This window comes from Pseudophryne corroboree, chromosome 8 (assembly GCF_028390025.1).
Source record: "Pseudophryne corroboree isolate aPseCor3 chromosome 8, aPseCor3.hap2, whole genome shotgun sequence".
NCBI classification, from domain to species: domain Eukaryota; kingdom Metazoa; phylum Chordata; class Amphibia; order Anura; family Myobatrachidae; genus Pseudophryne; species Pseudophryne corroboree.
This window is the reverse complement of record NC_086451.1, coordinates 445,078,687-445,099,198: the sequence shown is the minus strand read 5'-3', so window position 1 is coordinate 445,099,198 and position 20,512 is coordinate 445,078,687. Positions and strand designations below refer to the sequence as shown.

General features: G+C 43.1%; 1 long non-coding RNA gene across 1 annotated transcript in view; it reads right to left on the bottom strand.

Annotated features, from left to right (window-relative positions):
* Positions 1-464: 464 nt before the first annotated feature.
* The window catches only part of LOC134947949 (uncharacterized), a 46,437-nt gene continuing 26,389 nt past the window's right edge, over positions 465-20,512 (bottom strand). Inside the window, exons 4-5 of the long non-coding RNA XR_010182878.1 lie at positions 1,626-1,780; positions 465-1,010 (exon numbers count right to left, since the gene is read on the bottom strand). This is a non-coding gene — a long non-coding RNA (uncharacterized LOC134947949). The remainder of the gene's footprint in view (positions 1,011-1,625; positions 1,781-20,512) is intronic.

Genomic DNA, 20,512 nt, shown 5'->3' with positions numbered 1-20,512 from the left:
TTTGTGCCCAGTCTCCTGCGGAGCCGCTATTCCCCATGGTCCTTTCGGAGTCCCCAGCATCCACTAGGACGTTAGAGAAATGAGAAAATCAACCTGTTTACTAAGTGAACTTTGTGCGCGCAATCCCGATCCCTGACTCCCAGCGGAACAGATTGGACAGTTAACAGGAATGAGAGTCTACAGAGAAATATCTCTACGTACCATGCATGGGTTTTGAGTCTCAGTCCAGGAACCGTCCGCCCAGTCGTCCGCTGTTCAACAGGTGATGTGGGATCTCAGATTCAGAACCTCCATATTGATAAAGGTAACCCCAGGAAAGGGCACCCCTTGCTTAACCAAGTTCAAGCACGCATTCAGTCAGTCAGCATCAGGTTCATACACGGCTGCAGCCAGTGACCAGTCAACAAAATTACCTTTGTAATAACTAGCCACACGTGTGTAAAGTGGAAAGTAATAGAGCAGAGAGCTTTATTTCCTACCAGCAGTACATTATAAAGTGATACAAATTAACATATCGTGTCGTCGATTTCTGACATGAAGCTTAATCCTATTGGCTAATAAAACTTATATCTTATACGTAATATGTTTGCCAACGTCTGTATTTTTTATATGTGCTCTTAAGTGGAATAACTGGGTTTTTTTTTGCTAACCTCGAAACCTACATATGTCTGGTTATATTTTTACACCTGCTATACCGCAAACTGACAAATACCCTGTGAAGCTCACATGTCTAGCTGCTGACATTATATTTCTGCTAGGAAATTACCGTAAAATATATCTTAGATAAAGGTCATAACTTCACAATATGGGTTCAAACAAAGTGCAGTGTCTGTACTTTTTCCTGTGTCAGCTCTAAGCTGAAAACAATTTGAAACAGCTTGTCAGATGTCAATTATAAATGGAGTCTTATGAACAAATATGGCTTCCATCTTTATCACTCTCAAGAGCCCAGAATTCCTCCACAGTCCATCCCAGAACTTTTTTGTTGTTAAACTTTATTAATTCGTCTCCTGCAAATGATAACATAGTTGAATATAAAATATAATCAGGTACAGTATAAACAATAGAAGAAAGCAGCGACTTACAGGCCAGACTATAGCAGGACATGGATTATACACGTTGCTGCATCAGCGGTCATTATAGCCAAATAAGCAGCAGGACGGCAGAACCCGAGGGTTATGTGCCGCTGTAGGGAGTAGATGACAGTATAAGGGAAGGAGAAGCAGATGAGGGCAGAGGGCCCTGCACGTGAGAGCTTACAGCATGCCATATACTGCCATTGTCATATAAGGGGAGGCAGTCAAGATCCCGACGCCGGAATCCCGACCGGCACAATCCTGACATATTCTCCCTCCATGGGTGTCCACGACACCCATAGAGGGAGAATATAATAGTGTGCCTGCAGCGTGGCGAGCATAGCGAGCCCGCAAGGGGCTGCGTTCCGCTTGTCACCCCTGTCAGGATTGTGTGGTCGGGATTCCGACGTCGGTATCCCGTCCAGCGGGATTTAGTACTGATCTCCATATAAGTGCCTTTTTACTCTTACTTTGTACTAGTACATATACTTTATGTTCTTATTTAGATAATACTTAATGTGCTGTTACATATATGAATGATTATATTACCTATACGTAGTATATTGAAGAGTGGTCCTTTCTGTACTATGTCGGTAACCTCGAGGAAGTTCTCGTCATTCTGAATCAGCCTCATTCCAAGCCGTCCATTGATTCCCCTTTACCAGTGAGACGTTTACTGTGTCAGCCAAGTAGTATCGGGAGACCTGTTACAGAAAGACACAATTCACTATCTAGTTACATACACAGCTATTGTGTAACTGCTACACACTAATGTAGCCACATATCTGTATATAATACATGACAGATATAGGGCTATAGGAGCAGATCTAACCCCTCATTCCAGGGTTCTCAGCTCCAGTCCTGAACTACTAACAAGTTTCTGGCTAGACCGGCCATTTCCGCTCCTATGTAACGTCTATTGAGAACCAGAAATGCTGTAAATAATAATACTCTCTCAGCTTAGTCAGATTTAGGCACAGACACCTCCTGACATTTAGGCCTACTAAATAAGGAGAAAGCACCGCCTTCTGTGCCCAGACACGCCCACTTTCAGGTGAGCCCCGCCCCTCTTGAGAACCGTGAAAACCCCTAATTGTGCAAAGTACAATAAATAAAAATAACATCTCACTTACCTTATCCCGGAGGATCGGCCAGCGAAACTTAATCGGCAAAGATCCACCCATGTCTAAAGCCTCCTAGCTTCTGATCCCAAAAAACCTGAATATAAGTAGCTCTCCTTACACGAAGGGCGCTTCTCAACACTGGAACCTGATAAATACTCGGTAATTGAGCTTCAGCAATCGCTTCCTGCTCTACTGAGGTCTGGCAACAGAATAATCCCTACTGTACTGCTCTGGCTTATAACATACCGGCCAGTATTTATGAATATTCGTGTTTGAGTCGGTTTGTGGAGTGTTTAAACTCCTTTGTTATCGGGTGCATTTTCATGCAACTTTTTGAATTGAGATACGCTAATTTACGAAGCTGTCGTCTTATTTGTTTTCGTGTTTTCCGACGTCGTTGGCATTCATATTTTTTGGGGTCATTTACGGCCGACATTAACGTTTGCGTACGGGTTTTTATTGTTTGTACTTGTTTTTTTTTTTCTATGTTAAACGCGGCAGTGTTTTTTTTAGACCACGGCCGCATTTTCACTTTTAGTTTCAGCTTTCATCCCCGTTCCTGATTGGTTGTGTTTCAGATGTAGGAGTGTCTGTGCGCAACCATATAAATATGCCCCAAACCATCCGCACCTCGTGGGTTTAGTTAGTGGTGAGGAGAGAGGTTGTGCAGTGGAGTTTGGTGAGTAGTGTTTGTTTGGAGGAGTATTTTTTGCGAGTTCTGAGTGTTGTATTGTGTTTGAAAGTTGTTTTGTCATTCTTGTTGTCTTGTATTTTTTGGTTTTGTCTCAATTTTTGTCCAAGTATTTTTATATATAGTCTCTTGTCAGTGTGTGTGTGTGTGTGTGTGTGTGTGTGTGTGTGTGTGTGTGTGTGTGTGTGTGTGTGTGTGATTAGTGTAGTGGTAGTGGAGGAGTGTTTTGTTTGTCTTTTTTTTCTGTGTTAATTGTTTAGTCACACAATTATGTGTGACTCAGAGGTGGCTGAGGTGAGTGAGGTGGAGGGTGTTAGTGAGGGGGAGGAGGTCAGTCAGGTGGAGGAGGTGAGTGTTAGTGAGGTTAGTGAGGTGGAGGAGGTTGGTGAGGTTGCTGCAGCAGCCTCAAGTGACAGTGATAGTGACAGTCAGACAGCTCCGCAGCCACGCACCACTACTAAGACTGGGCGGTATGTCAAGTTTAGTTATGCAGAAAATGTGGCACTGGTGCGGGAGCTGATGAAGTATCAGCGGCAGCTATTTGGGCCTAAGTCCGCCAAGGTGCCAACACGGAAGAAGACGGTGTTGTGGGCGAAAGTAGTTGCTGCTGTAAATAGTGAGGGGGTGGTGAAGCGGACGGAGGACACGTGCCGCAAACGGTACTATGACATAAAGCGACGTGTCAAGTCCAAAATGGTCAAGGAGGCGAAGTCAGCTCGCAAAACCGGTGGTGGTCCGCCCTTTATTGCCACATATCTGGACTATGAGGAGCCCATGCGGACTATAATCCCTCCAGAAGTAGTGTCTGCAACCCATGTCCGGGATTTCGATCGCCCCAGGAAGGATGGTGAGCATGTGTATTTGCCTTAACATTCTATGACATTACTTCTGGCTTACTGTATGTTTTAAATGTGTGTCATGTGACGTTGCATATTACTCCCATCTTCAAGTGTGCGTCATCAAATACATTGTTTTGGGTCATGTTTCATACAAAAGTCAATGTAACGTCTTACTTGCTTGTATGTCATGTGGTTTTTGGACAGTACATTTTCCATGTGTAGTTTGGACTTGGTGTGTCATTGAATTGTCCAGCAATAATGTTTTACTTTTGCAAATTGTACATTTTGAAAGTTGGACTATGTTTTTTATTTCAGTTATCCATGTGCAATATTTCCAAATCAGTGGTTGATATGTTAGAGGCTGGAGTAGTGCAAAGTGTCTTTGAAGGCAGTTACATGTGTAATTTCATTAGTACTCAATGTAATATTGTTTAAGTCAAGGCCACTATTTGCTGGTTCATTTTGAGTCTGTATTTGTACACTGACACAACAACTGCAGACTTAGTTACCTTACTGTATTTTTTTTTTTTATTTAATTTTTTTATTTTTTGTAGGCCTCATATTGTGGTAATGTGTGTTTGGAGTGCCACATCACAGACCTATTTCTATATTGCATCTGTAATTTTTTTCCTTTTATTTGAAAATGAAGCTGTGTGTGTTTTGGCTTGTTAGTGTATGTTTTTGGAATTGTGTCCTATGTCTGTGTCCTGTATATGATTCCCTGTGTTGTACTTTCCATAGTGCATATGGCTATTGGACGATGTTTTGGGTTTGATGTTGTGCTTTTTGTGTTTAATGTCCTTATTTTTAGATTCATAATAAAACACCCATTTTTTAAAGATGTAATGTTTATAAGCATAATGACTGGATGTATTAACAATAGCATGAATTTTTTATTTTATTTTTTATTTACAGTGTTGAAAAAAAGCAGTACTGGTCGTCCTACAGTCACTCCCATCACATCTGATGATGATGACGCTGCTGAAGCAGGTAAAGTGTCTATTGTAGTATAGGTTAGGTTTGTAAACGAATGGCCATAACAAAATGTCACTTTCAATACTAGGTCCATCCAAAGAAGTCTTAAGCAGCAGAAGGCGCACTTCTGGAACACACCACAAAAAACATCTGCCAGCAAAGAAAGCAAGGTCTGATGTCCAGGGCCAACCACAGCAGGCTACCCCGCCACGAAGATTATCTACTGTTTGTTCGGTGCCCCCACTCCAAATTTTGGACACACCTCCAAGACGACAACCACACTCCCCTCATCTTGATTGTGAATAACAAACTGTGATAACAATTAAAAATGTCAGATCTTTAAAAAACCATTTACTTAAACTCATTAAGTCAATACCCATCAAAATCTGCTATACTTACCAAAGTCAGTAAAACATGAAATGGAAACCTAACAAAATGGCCTTCACAACATCCAGTAAAGATATGTATGTGTACTTCAGCCATACAGTAGCACATTGTGTGGAAGATGCTGCAACAGAAACTCATGTGTAAGCTTTGCAAATAGTAAGGTTGTTAGAATCATTTACACATGTGTGTTTGGCCTAACATTGCCAAGTGCATACAAAAACATTACTATGTTTTGGTTGGAGACACTATAAGGCAACACATTATGGATTACAATGTGTTTTTAGGCAGGAGTATGTCTGATGTACCATACAACTCATGTGTTTGCTTTCAGAATGAAGTAACCAGACACATTTGCCACAAACAGGCATATGTATGTATTTAAGTAATGAGTGCTGATGTTGCTAGGCCGGATATCTGAAAGCACCAGTCCATTACATGTGTTCCATGTTTAGTGCTTTGTACCAATGTATTAAACATATGGATAAGTAACGGATAAATGTTTTTAATTTCAGTTTCTAGTCCTGGTACCAGCATCCCTCCGCAACAACAGCAACACAGTGACATGGATGACACAATCATGTTAGAAATGCATCCAGTAAGCGAAGGAATCAGCCCCCCAGCACCTGTGAGTACTCCACCACAGCAAAGCACACCACCACCCCAACACAGCCTAACAACACCAGTAACACAAGGCCCTGATCAAGTGTTCTGGACCATTTGGGCTAGACAGCAGGCCACTAATGAAGATTGCCTGCGTAGGCAGACCCAAATGTTTGCAAGCCTACCATCTCACCTCAGACGAATCAGCAGAAATCTGAGTAGACAAAATGAAACAAACACAAGAATTGCAAATACCATGGAAATCATGCGTGCAGACATTACACATGTCATGGGCAACTTACAGCGCATAATGGAAGAACAGCACAGACAACAGCAAAGCTATATCAACATTTTAGAAAGCAATCAAATGATCAATGAATCCATGTCCAGAATTATAGACAATCAAAATGCAACAACACGTGAACTCAATGCCACCCTCACTAACCTCAATGAAACACTCAGATCCCTGCAGCAACAGCAAACAAGCAGCAGTTCTGGTACGACTACTCCAAATGTAACGCCAGTGTCATCACCACCAAGGCGCTCCACCAGAGCACGCCAACACGACAGTGGTAAAGGCAAAGGCCAGGACAAGCAACCACCCAAATAAACATAAAAAAATACCACACCCATTTCTTTAAAGAGAAGAGAAACGGGAGCGTGGCCTGGCTGTATCCCTGAGCAGACGTGCTACAGCAGGGCTCCAGAGAATACAGCCTATAATCCCACTTTACTGCAGCCAAAATCGGACTGGACCACCCCTAAGTGGGGTACTGCTGACAGGGAGTGCACAGCTGTGAGACCCCGGGAATTTGAGAGACACTACAGGCCGCTCCGGTGACGCGGCCTACTCCGGCCACTGAAGCCGGGGCCTTGAGTTTGACGACGGCCCGGCGGGAAGCTCCGGACTGGCGCGCGGCCGCAACGGGACCCAGACGGCGCTCCACGGACATCCCTTGAGCCCCCTGACCACCTGGGGACTTGCCACAGACCCTCAGGTATACCACAATAAAGGGGAAATCTGCCAAAAGCCCGCAGGCTCCACACACAGACCTGCACCTTTCAGCCTGTCATAGCAGCGGCGGCCATCTTGGCTTCCAAGCCACAGTGCACACAAGCTGCACAGAGAAAGGGGCTCCTTTACTCACTCTTCCCCACTGAAAAAAGGAAGTGCAGACCTGATATTATATGCTATAGTGCATTGCTCCTCCACTGATATTGAGTCCCTGCTCCCCCTGGGGCTGCCATACAGTCGTTAGACCCTGCTGCTCCCACATCTGGTCGGCCCCCAGGAACGTAGTGCACACTTGAGACAGTGCGGTGCCCGACGGCTCACAGGTGCCTCGTGCCTCATACCTCATACCTACGAATCGGCAGGACTAAGCCCTGGTACCGCACAGTTACGATCAGCTCCTGTCGCTACCCATAATCTACATACGTCGTCGACTTTCCTAACCCCTACCGACACATATACTATACCTATTATTTGCAGTAAATTTCTAAAACTGACCGCAGACTCCCCTGCAACTATGGGAAGACCCCTAGACACTCCTTGGAAGATGTGTCTGCTCGATTGATGTCGCCTTAAAGCCACGTGGGGGGCTACTGCATGGCGATGATCCGCGCTTTGTTATATTGTCGGGGCTATGTGAAAGTATAATACTGCACCAACCTTCTTACAGACCGATCTCATGGTGAGAGGCACGAGGAAAAAAAAGGCCAAAACCAAGCCAGACGAGACTCCAAAATACGCGACGCGTCATTCATCGGACCTGCGTCAGTTCTTAACTCCACCAACCGCGGGCCATACTTCCACCCCAGCGACACCGGATTCCTCGATTCTTCATATACCGAAGGGCGACATGTCGGTCTCCAAAGACGCACATTCCCCATGGACTCCCTCCTCATCTGCAGAAATTAGTGAAATTCTGTCTCACGTCAAGTCGCTCCCCACCAAACAAGACTTCTCGGCGTTAGAGACACGCTTACGCTCTACTATTAAACAGGAGGTGGCAGCTCTCCAACAGGACATATCTCAAGTCGCGGCCCGGGTGGATATATTGGAACGCCATGAGACATCTAGCTTGGACACTCTAACTAAATTTCAAGAGGTGCTTACTCATCAGAGTAATGATATTGCCTTTCTCAGGTCACGTATCGAAGATATGGATAACCGCGGGAGGCGGAACAATATTAGGGTCAGAGGCCTACCTGAGAGTGTCCAACAGGCTGATCTGACGTCTGCCCTTACCTCAATATTTGGAGAGCTCATTGATCTGGATTCGAATGAGACAATCATGTTTGATAGGGCACATCGAGCCCTCCGTCCTCGCGGTATACCATCAGACAAGCCACGGGATGTGATTTGCAGGCTCCACTATTATATCCAAAAGGAGGAGATAATGAGAAAAGCCCGTCAACTGAAGGATATCGATTTCCAAGGGGAAAAGATTCAGCTATTTCCGGATCTCGCATGGTCGACACTGCAACAACGCCGTGCCTTAAAGCCTCTTACCGATTCCCTTCGGAAACAAGAGGTGAAATATAGATGGGGCTTCCCTTTCTCTCTCCAGGTTACCCACAATGGCAGATCGGTCATCCTCTCCAGACCTTCAGAGTTACCAGCCTTCCTCGTGACTTTGGGTTTGCAGCCAATATTGTTACCTGATTGGGACTCTTTTCACCATCAACCTGAAATACCAGAGGTGACTCCTCCGGATGACGGGTGGCAACAAGTGCGATCTCCGCGGCCGCGGGGGACTGACACTGTGAGCGCACAATCTTCAGAGCCTCCATGACGGTGATGCCTTGCTTTTTTGAGGCATAAATGTTTTTGTTATTGCAGCCGCATAATTGGTTTCTTTTGCTCCTCTATGCCGCAATATGTCACTGATATATACAATCGGTTCTGTAATGGTTTTTCTAAATGATTGTTATGTTTTCGTTAACTTGCGTTTCGATTATGTCTAGACTGCATTTTTGCTAACGATGCTAATACTTTCTTCATTCCTTAGTAATTTTTTGCGTACTGAATAGCCTTTTAGACTCGTGGGTGGTCGCCTTCAGTGGCCCCCCGTAGGACCCCCTATATGCTGCATCCCCTGTCTCTTCGGGCTGGGAGCTGGCAGGACCCCGCTCCTGTCCCTATTGCAGCAACCCTTTTTCTACTACTACGGTTAGCTATGTTTGATATTATAGCGCTTTGTGCTGTGGTTTTCCACATTACATTCTTTTTTATTTTTCTTGATTATGTTTTGATTTTCTTTTCTTTCCTTGCTGTCCTATCCTCTTCTTCTCCCTCTACTATGGTTGAGATGACCGATATAAATCTGCTTAGGTTTAGGCTATAATGGGTCACGGTGATTTGCATGTTACTTCCCTCAATGTTAAGGGCTTAAATATTCCTGAGAAAAGGTCCAAACTTCTCAAATGGCTTAGAGATGAGAAAGTGGACGTTGCCTTTATTCAGGAAACTCATTTTAAGATTGGCCATGTACCGTCACTTAAATGTCATTATTACCCCCATGTCTTTATGACTAATAATCCCTCTGGTAAGACATTAGGTGTAGCTATTCTGTTTGCCCGTCACTTGCCTGTTCAAAATGTCACATCTCATAGATTAGTTGAGGGCAGGGGGTTGCTGGTAAAGTGTGATATCCATAATCAACGCTTTTCCTTTTTGACTGTATATGCTCCCAATATTAAGCAGCCTTCCTTCCTGGCCTCGGTTCTGGAACTCGCCGAGCCTCTTCTGGAGGGAGTGGTAGTGATGGGAGGCGACCTGAACTAGACTCTCGACCCTCTCCATGACTCATCTAAAAAGGTATCCCATGTCAAAGTCAGAAAAATATCACTATGCACACTGCCATATTTGCACCTCATACATGTCCGCGCTGCGCATGCGGGCGCTCTCCCGTGCGTGCGCATACCCGCTGTTACGTGCACCCGCAGGCGCACTGTATGCGCATTTACGGTAGAGTTTCTGTGTGCCCAGCGTGCGACTCAATCGTTACATAATTCAACCATATAATGTATTTTATAAGTTAATATTCCCCTGAGTCCAACAGGTATCAGTGGGTCTCAAATGGCTCTTTGACCTTAGAGATCCCCCAAACAATAGTTTGCATGTTGTGAGGGCTTCACATCTTCATATGCATAGCTAAAGCACAGGAATAGTAATTGAAGATTAATTGTATTCCGAATCAGTATCTTTCCCGCAGACAGAGTACAATAGCCTTTAATTACACTGAGCTTTGAGACTCAATGAGGAGGGCCAACACCTGTGTTTACGAAATGGGGCTGGATTTGTATACAGAAGAATGATTGCTGAGATGTCATTGTCTCAACTGAGAGTGGACAGTGGGACAGTATTCGCCAAACAATAGCTTCCCACAAGACAGGAATGTGTTGGTCATCACCCATTGTTTTGCATAACCAAGGCCACTGATGCAGCTGGCTCACATGCTGTGAGGGACACACACACACATCTTGTTGTTGACACACCCCCACAGCTGGAATGAGGGTATGATATACCCACTGGAGATCACAGGGCTCACTCACTCACTCACACAGCTACCTGACACACAGCAAGCATGGCTGGATCATCACCAGGCTCCTTACGAAAGGCTAAGTACCATAATCTCAATATCTCATGGCTGATTGGCATAGAGTAGTTTTAAATGTGTGTTTTGTGGTGGGGTAGTTGTGGAATGATGGGTAAGCATAGAGTGGTTGGTTTGGAGAAACAAATGGCTTGGGGATGGTGAGGCTTGCGCAGCTGTGTGATTGTAACTTGTTTGTGCTGAATACTCTGTGAAGTCTGTGATGAAGTGGAACATTAGACAACCTGTAGCATAGCATTTGTGGTATTTGTTTGCCTATGGAGATTTAATAAGATGGTTCTAGGAAGTTGGATTGAAATTGTGAAAGGTGATTTAGATTGTTTGGAATTGTAAAATCAGAACATATGCATTGTTTTGAGGCTTGGACATTTTGGAATAAAATGGAGTCTTGTGTTTTCTGCTATGTGATTGTGGTGTAGTAGAGAGTGCCATGTGTTTGGACCTGCAAATCTAAAATGGCTGCTGCCGGGTATTTTCCCCTCCCCCTTTCAGCCATGTGGTGTAGTCTTTGGAATCAAGTGGAGTTTTCCCAAAATGGAGTCTAGCTTCTGCCCCATGCGGCATTGTAGGGACAATTGTGTTGCTGGGTGTTGTGTATATAGGGACAGGCAGCATGGGTAAGCTCAAGTACTTTCTAAACAAAGATTCTCAGCATTGACTGACTGCGCAGCGATTGTTCCTCACATGTGTAAGTGTTTCTCCGCAATCATATTAATCTTCTTGTTACTCTGAGCCAATCTCTCTCAATCTCTCTCTCTCTCTCCTTCTCTTTCTCTCTTATTTTCCCTTAAATAGTAATTGTATTGTATTGTATTTCCTGTGTAGTTATCTGGTTAGGTAGTCTATGTTATATTGTAGTGTATGACTTGTATTGTGTTAAATTCTTTTGCAAGTATATCATTCATAATATATATTTAGGCGTTGGACCCTGAGCACGGTATCTGTGTATTTCTTATAGTATTAAGTAATCTCAGAGCGTCAGTGACGCTCGAACAGCTTTAAAGGTAATAAGGTTATACTGTGTTGCATCTACACTCTCCCACTACACAGAGGTTTACAGTATAAGTACATTCCTTAAGGTATAGTTAAGGGAGTACCCTTGCGGTACTTTTTACGCCAATTGCGTACTGTGTTCTTTAACCTTTAACGTGTTTTTAATAGGACAAATATTATAGACATTGTCAATTGGGGAGCTCCTCCGGTCTTCACATATCTGCACTAGGTAACTTCAGCAGACATTATCGGTCAGCAAAGAGTGGAAGGTAGTATCCCTCGTTAAACCGTTTGGAGGTCGGGGATACTGCAGTGCTGACCAGATAAGCGCCTGCTTCACTTGGTAAGGAGTGCTGAGGGAATTCGGGAACTGGAAGGTAAGAACAGTACGTTATTGTCTTTGTAAATCTGGTTTTTATTTCTATTTGGTGCCAACTGCACACGCAGATTGGATGGTTTGTCTGTTTAAATAGGTTTAAAATTATTTTTAATCGCTCTGCATAGCGTGATAACTAAAAGGGGCTGGCATGATGATTTTTCTTTGTGACAAAAGGTCTGTCCCCCATTTTGTGTAAACCTCATGGATGGGGGAGGAGCAGCGGCCATTTTGGGAAGGTCAAATTTTTTTTCCCCTAAAATGGCTGATTTTCAAGAAATAATCAGCCATTTACTGTCAAAAAGAAATCATCATTTAATGAGTTTTTTTTCAATGCATTTGTTTAGTCCATATCATAGTCAATCATAAGTAGTTCAGATACAGTTTAATAACAGTTAATAATAAATTAAATATTTGATTTAAGAACGATACACAGATAAAACAAAGTTGTTGTTTTTTTTTTTTTTTTCTTTTCTTTTCTTTTGGTTTCCTTACCACCCTACTCTGCTTGGTGCAGGATGGCCATTGAAATGCAGATGAACCTGTGTGACTGGTTAGGTTCCCTAGCAGTGTTGAAATAAATCGCCTTTTACAGAGTTACTGTAGTTAAAAAGCAATTCATATGCAAATTAGAAGCACTGAATAAGGTCTAAATGTCTATATGTCTGTGCTTACATCAATGTATGTTATTAGATTAAATTTAGAATTGCATTTTCATCTGTGTACTTTCACATATCTCACCTTCCTGTTTGCCATTTGCATTGATATACGTGCTAAAAGAGATTTGCCGCTATTTTATAGTTTAAGAGTAAAGGTAACATAGTTAAAGTATAGACAAACACACAGTTTTTGCCTGGGAGATAAGGCGAAGTCAGTGTGGTGTGCGGTAGATGATCAAGGATCATCTACATTGATAAACATATAAATTGTGTTACGGTGGATCTTTATTTTGCGTACACGTGTCTCTAACAAAAACTGAGATTTGTGCACGCAAACCAAAGGCCGACGCACGCAGCGTAAATTACGCAACGGAGCGTCTGGGTACGCCCACGTAACTCAAAACACAAGTTTTTCTCCTCTCAACGCGATAAGTAGTGCCACGCGGTAAATAACGCCAGGCGATAAATCGCACAAATCTAGTTTAACATTCCAAATTTAAATTAACAGATCCTTCTCCTAATTGGTAACACATCTGGTCTAAAGAAAAATTTCTGCGCAGAAATAGAAATAGAAACAAAAGTGTATATGCGGTGAGTGAGTGTTTGTTTTTACAATTTTTAAGGTTGAACCACAAGAAAAGTCGAGTACTCGTGAGGTACATGCGTGTAAGTGACGTACATGGTGGCTAAGGAGGCATCCCTGGTTAAATATACAATTTGAGCATTAGAGTGTAACAGACCAGGAGGTCATACTGTAACAGACCAGGAGGTCATAACAGACCAGCAGGTTCAGGTACAGCAGACAAGGAAGTCCGCTATACAGTCCACAGGCACAACACCAAGAAAGGGTTGGTGCAACACCCATATAGGCCATATAAGCTCTGGCTGAAGGAATTCGCAGCCGAAATTTTCGATTCCGTTGGTCGCTCAGTACATAAGATTAGTTGCTTGTGCACTAAACGATTGTACCGCACGTAATTGTGTACATTAGTTAGTAATCTGACCTAGTACCATTAGAGTAAAGGGGTCACAAACGCTATTTGTACATTCTAACGTGATTTGTGTAAATTTTTTTATTTTAAGGGAAGTTCGCTGCTCACTCAGGAACTATCCAGCAACCAATAGTTACTGGAAAGAGTAAGTGTTCTTCGGATCACCCTCACAGGTTCCAGTAAATAGAGGTTCAGGTCGCAGGGGCCCTAGGTCGAGTACGCCAGCACCATATCGGTGTGATCAGGTCGTATTGGTCGGCGTGGGCGAGTGAGTGGGGTACTCGGTAAACCGCCACCGTCAGCCTATTTTGAACATTTTGGTTTGCGTAAGGGTTGGCTGAATAAAGCAACACTTTCGAACTATGGGGGCCACTTGTTCAGGTAGGGGGCGATCAACCTCGGTTCGGGTTGATTCAGTGAACCGACCAATTGGGTCGGCAAGGTATGCAATGTGTGAGAAATACGGAAGTCACACAGAAAGTTTATGTGATGAATGGGAGAGAATGACTAGACATGACGGGGAGAAATTCCCAAGAGTAGGTAGCTTCAGCCTAGAAGTGTTAACGAATTTAAGGAGAAGGATAGGTCTCATTAAATCAGCAAAGAGACGAATCAAGCATTATGATCATTTGCAGTTATGGCAACAGGAAGGTGAATTACAAAGAGATTTAATTGACTTACCTAACTTTCATCTTGAGAGGAGAGACATGGCAATGGAGAGGATTATGGTTGCAGAGAAATGGCACAATGTTGTACGATAAAAATGCACTTAGTAACTGTATTAAGAATGAAAGTGTTAAATGTAATAATGTTTATGAAAATGAAAGTGTAAAAATTACAAATGTTAACCTGTGCAAGTCGCACCCCATGTTAAACTTCCCTCAGGATTACCAACAAGAAAGTGAGCCCAGAACGATGTCGGCACCTCTTCCAGAAGCCATCCTACAAGACATCCAGGTGGACGCGACCAAATTGGTAAAGGCAATAATCAAACCCCCTAACGGAGGGTCAGGTGAGGTCGTGTCCACAGGTACGTACAATGTTTTATATCACGCACAAACAAATGTACCCCATATTGTAAGACCAAAACAAGGTGATGTAATTGAGTTTAGTCCTGTCAGGGTGAATCACAGTCCCCAATGGGAAGACTGACGATCAGGGAATCATTCCCGTCAAGGACAGTGCAATGCGCCATCCCTGGTCCCGGACAGAATTGAGATCAATCATGTCTGATTACCCAGATCCTAGGAAAGATCTAAGTGTATGATCAAAGATTCACAAAAGGTATATGAACCCCCTAGACAACGACATAATCATGGTATCCAAGGAGTCAGAGAAGTACAGGGAAAGCGGTTGATGGTGATGAGCATCCAAGCGTTTGAGGAGGCATCAAATCAACCAAAACCCCAGGCCATTGGCACATGGAGGAACTTAAGGATTTGTGATCTGTGCAAAAGAGAAGGGCATTATGCCAGTAACTGCAACAGCCCACATAAAATCAGACCCCCTAGACATGAAAATGAGCAAAAGTTAGGACACACCAAATTATAATCAGGGATCATATAGGAAGAATTTTGGGCCACACCCATAATATGTGGTCAGGAAAGGTGATCATTAGAACTGATGGTAAGCCTGAGGTAACGGTTAACAAATAGGGAGGTCATTCACTGAAGACACAGGAATGACCAGGTGAAACGTTGTAAATGTATTTGTGAAAATGTTTTTTTTTCTTTCTCTCTCTCTCTCCCCATCTCTGACGATTATTGGTAAGAACTCAAACATTGCATATCCGCTTGGTCTTTGCAGAAGTCTACCAAACCCCAGCATGACCTATCCGCATCAATGTATCCTGGCCAGATACAGAAAGTGGAGTATGGTGCTGGGGGGAGGGACGGCGCAAAGAAACCATTGGACATGTAGATATGACAGCCTGACGATCTGACAATGTTTTAAAAAAATGTTTGAAAAATGTTTTTTTTTTCTCTTTTCCTATTGTATTGTTGGTTATTGGAGATTTATGTAATATATATATGCATATGAAGTGTTCTCTCTCTCTTTTGTTTTTTTTTCTCTCTTCTCACTCATGTTTTCATGTTTTAAAGATGGTATGTCACACATCAGTTAGACAAATGGTAATGCAAGATTTTTGCTCCTTACAGAGAGATCGCTGATTTGAAAGAATATTGCATCACCGGAATGTTCGTTTAGAAGACTGAGAGACAGCACCTTTTGAGATGACGACAGAACAAGAAGAACAACAAGACTAGAGAACTAATCATCGTAACAAGTTTCTCTCCCCCTCAAACTGATTTTCTGTACCCCATTACAAATTTCTTCTTTTCTCCTCCTGTAAGACGGACTTGCCCCAAGAGACTGTGATATGGATTTTCCTGTTGACCATGATGTTGACCAGAGCAGTCTGTTTCGGTGAGAGTATCAGTGAGGTCGTGAAAGGATCCAGAAAGGTCCTGATGATAAAGATGGAGGTGTAAATTTCCAATAGCAACCCAATCACCAAGCAAAGGCGAGTACCGGAAACGATCTAGCAGCCATGTTATTTGTAAACATTTTTCTTTTAAGGATTATTAGCTGAAGAAAACTGTATCTGTAGGCTCTGTAACAACGTAGTTGAGGATGGGTGCATTAAGAAATGCCAATCCAGTTTTAATATCCATACGGACCGGTATCCATGGAGTGACTATCACTCCTTAGTGGGTAATGTGTTAAATAAAACAGATTGTTGGGTATGCTCTCAAGCACCTCAAGGTCATAGCAAATCAGGGCTAGTACCATTTCCTTTAACGGTAGGGGAGGTACTTGAGCTAAAGGGTGGGAGGCCGGTGGACAGGAGGTTTAATATCTCCAGCCCTCCTAGTTTGAAGCTCCACCAATACCATGTGGATAGGTCCCTATTAGGTTTTAACATCTCCAATCCCCGAAAGCCGGGAAATTGGGAAGTGTCATGGAGTAACCAAACCATGACCTTTTCGCATAGAGCAGATAGAAAGCCTACAGATACAGAGCTTATACGCCACATAGCCAGTAGAGGAAAATCTTTCCGATATAGGTATACCTTAGGAAATAGGATTACAAGAGTTGGAGAGGTATCACTAGGATACTGTGCACATATCGTACAAATTGATACGTGTACTAAGCAGATGGGAGAATTAGGATTAGGAGATTTCACATGGAAGATGTGTAACATGGTTATGTCCTACTCCGTCCCATATGTTCTCCCCGATGATGCATATTTCATATGTGGGAGGAAGGCGTATAAGTGGCTTGCCCCAAACTCTGAAGGATTGTGTTATATTGGAAAAGTACTACCTGAGGTAATGAGTCTAAGGAGTGAGGAAACTGTAATCCCAATGGACTTGATTTATGACCCAACGGTAGAAACAATGATGTAATGAAAATGCGATTATACGGTCCGTTTCTTTCACCTGTTTTTCCGTTTTCCTCCAAGGTAAAAAGACCCACTTGGACGAGGAATTTGATGAGCCGATATACAGGCAACAGATGGATTAAAGAAGAAGTTCTGACAACCTTATACACAGATTTTTGATGAACTATGCCATGGATCCCCAGTTTCCCTAGAAATTTTAAAATTACGCTAGCCCAACACTTTTGTAAATCTATGGACATTGACAGCTTTTGCTCGCACCTAATGGGCAAAAGCACAAAGAAGACTGCATTCAACAGACACCGAACAAGACCTCAATCGACGAATGTTCATTAACCTGACATAGAATACCACTGCATTTACCATAATTATGTCTTATCTTCATCTCTACAACCCTCAGGTAATTATACACATAGTCGATAGGGAATACAGGCACAGATATCAGCAAGCACATATTCCCCCATTCATGTATCATCAACTAAAATGTGCTCCCCCATTTTGTTACAACCACAGCCGAAAAGAGCTCGGTAAAGTTTGACAGCCCATCCACAGACCCGTACCACGGGATAAGAAGGAATTCAAATGTATACTTCGCAATACCTCGAAGCTTGATTTAAAACACGTACGGCACGATGATACATGTCCCCCCAAACATGGATTCATACACACATGCTTTTGCTATCTCACTAGGTCATACCCTTTTCACACCTTCTCTTTCTCCTCCCCAACCCAACCATGGAAATGTATTTACACTTGACATATATTTTTCTCCTTTTGAAATGTTTTAGGAAGTGGCAGTTATTGTTGACTGCCAAAGAGTGGACTGTCAAAGTCAGAAAAATATCACTATGCACACTGCCATATTTGCACCTCATACATGTCCGCGCTGCGCATGCGGGCGCTCTCCCGTGCGTGCGCATACCCGCTGTTACGTGCACCCGCAGGCGCACTGTATGCGCATTTACGGTAGAGTTTCTGTGTGCCCAGCGTGCGACTCAATCGTTACATAATTCAACCATATAATGTATTTTATAAGTTAATATTCCCCTGAGTCCAACAGGTATCAGTGGGTCTCAAATGGCTCTTTGACCTTAGAGATCCCCCAAACAATAGTTTGCATGTTGTGAGGGCTTCACATCTTCATATGCATAGCTAAAGCACAGGAATAGTAATTGAAGATTAATTGTATTCCGAATCAGTATCTTTCCCGCAGACAGAGTACAATAGCCTTTAATTACACTGAGCGTTGAGACTCAATGAGGAGGGCCAACACCTGTGTTTACGAAATGGGGCTGGATTTGTATACAGAAGAATGATTGCTGAGATGTCATTGTCTCAACTGAGAGTGGACAGTGGGACAGTATTCGCCAAACAATAGCTTCCCACAAGACAGGAATGTGTTGGTCATCACCCATTGTTTTGCATAACCAAGGCCACTGATGCAGCTGGCTCACATGCTGTGAGGGACACACACACACATCTTGTTGTTGACACACCACCACAGCTGGAATGAGGGTATGATATACCCACTGGAGATCACAGGGCTCACTCACTCACTCACACAGCTACCTGACACACAGCAAGCATGGCTGGATCATCACCAGGCTCCTTACGAAAGGCTAAGTACCATAATCTCAATATCTCATGGCTGATTGGCATAGAGTAGTTTTAAATGTGTGTTTTGTGGTGGGGTAGTTGTGGAATGATGGGTAAGCATAGAGTGGTTGGTTTGGAGAAACAAATGGCTTGGGGATGGTGAAGCTTGCGCAGCTGTGTGATTGTAACTTGTTTGTGCTGAATACTCTGTGAAGTCTGTGATGAAGTGGAACATTAGACAACCTGTAGCATAGCATTTGTGGTATTTGTTTGCCTATGGAGATTTAATAAAATGGTTCTAGGAAGTTGGATTGAAATTGTGAAAGGTGATTTAGATTGTTTGGAATTGTAAAATCAGAACATATGCATTGTTTTGAGGCTTGGACATTTTGGAATAAAATGGAGTCTTGTGTTTTCTGCTATGTGATTGTGGTGTAGTAGAGAGTGCCATGTGTTTGGACCTGCAAATCTAAAATGGCTGCTGCCGGGTATTTTCCCCTCCCCCTTTCAGCCATGTGGTGTAGTCTTTGGAATCAAGTGGAGTTTTCCCAAAATGGAGTCTAGCTTCTGCCCCATGCGGCATTGTAGGGACAATTGTGTTGCTGGGTGTTGTGTATATAGGGACAGGCAGCATGGGTAAGCTCAAGTACTTTCTAAACAAAGATTCTCAGCATTGACTGACTGCGCAGCGATTGTTCCTCACATGTGTAAGTGTTTCTCCGCAATCATATTAATCTTCTTGTTACTCTGAGCCAATCTCTCTCAATCTCTCTCTCTCTCTCCTTCTCTTTCTCTCTTATTTTCCCTTAAATAGTAATTGTATTGTATTGTATTTCCTGTGTAGTTATCTGGTTAGGTAGTCTATGTTATATTGTAGTGTATGACTTGTATTGTGTTAAATTCTTTTGCAAGTATATCATTCATAATATATATTTAGGCGTTGGACCCTGAGCACGGTATCTGTGTATTTCTTATAGTATTAAGTAATCTCAGAGCGTCAGTGACGCTCGAACAGCTTTAAAGGTAATAAGGTTATACGGTGTTGCATCTACACTCTCCCACTACACAGAGGTTTACAGTATAAGTACATTCCTTAAGGTATAGTTAAGGGAGTACCCTTGCGGTACTTTTTACGCCAATTGCGTACTGTGTTCTTTAACCTTTAACGTGTTTTTAATAGGACTAATATTATAGACATTGTCACCCATAAACCAGAGAATGAGTATAGGAGGGTGAGGCGCGCTTTGCTTGACCACCAGCTGATCGACACGTGGAGACTGACACACCCTTCAGAGGTAGACTATTCTTTCTTTTCCCACCCTCATCAGACATATTCTAGGATTGATTACTTGTTTCTAAGCCACCGACACCTACACCTAATTTCTGACACCTCTATAGGACAAATTGTATGGTCCGATCATGCCCCTGTTAATCTCACGATATGCCTTCCATCAAGTCCACGGCGCCAATGGTCGTGGCGTTTCAACGACACACTTTTACAAGATGAGATATGTCGCTCTCAAATAGGAGCGGCTATAGACTCCTATATTGGCAACAATGACCTAGATGATATATCTAAACTTTCGGTGTGGGAGGCACATAAATGTGTCCTGCGGGGGGTTTGCATTCAGATAGGCTCTCTTCGCAAAAAGCAGAGGGAACAGCTCAGAGAAGATCTATTATTTAAAATAAAATCCTTAGAACTCCTACATAAGAAGTCCCACACCCCTCAACACTATACAGATCTCGAGACAGCTAGGGCAGATTTGAACAGACTGCTCTCTGATAGAGTCAAGTTCTCCTATAGGAAATGTCGGAGCAGATACTATCAATGGGGCAATAAACCGGGGAAATTATTAGCCAAGGCTCTTCGTGAACAACGAGCTATTACTTTTATTCATTGCGTTAAGGATGGTAGGGGGAAACCCCTCCACGAGACTCTCCACATAGCTAAAGCCTTTCAGGCTTATTACTCCGCCCTGTACAATCTTTCTGGGCCGTCTGGGAGGGCAGATAAGATATCACACCAAACAGCCATAGCAGATTATTTAAACAGCATAGATTACCCTACTTTGTCCAGAGAAGATGCAGAGGGTTTGGACGCACCCTTCTCACCGGAGGTTTTAAAAGTCATCGAATCCTCCCCCAATGGCAAAAGTCCGGGCCCCGACGGGTACAC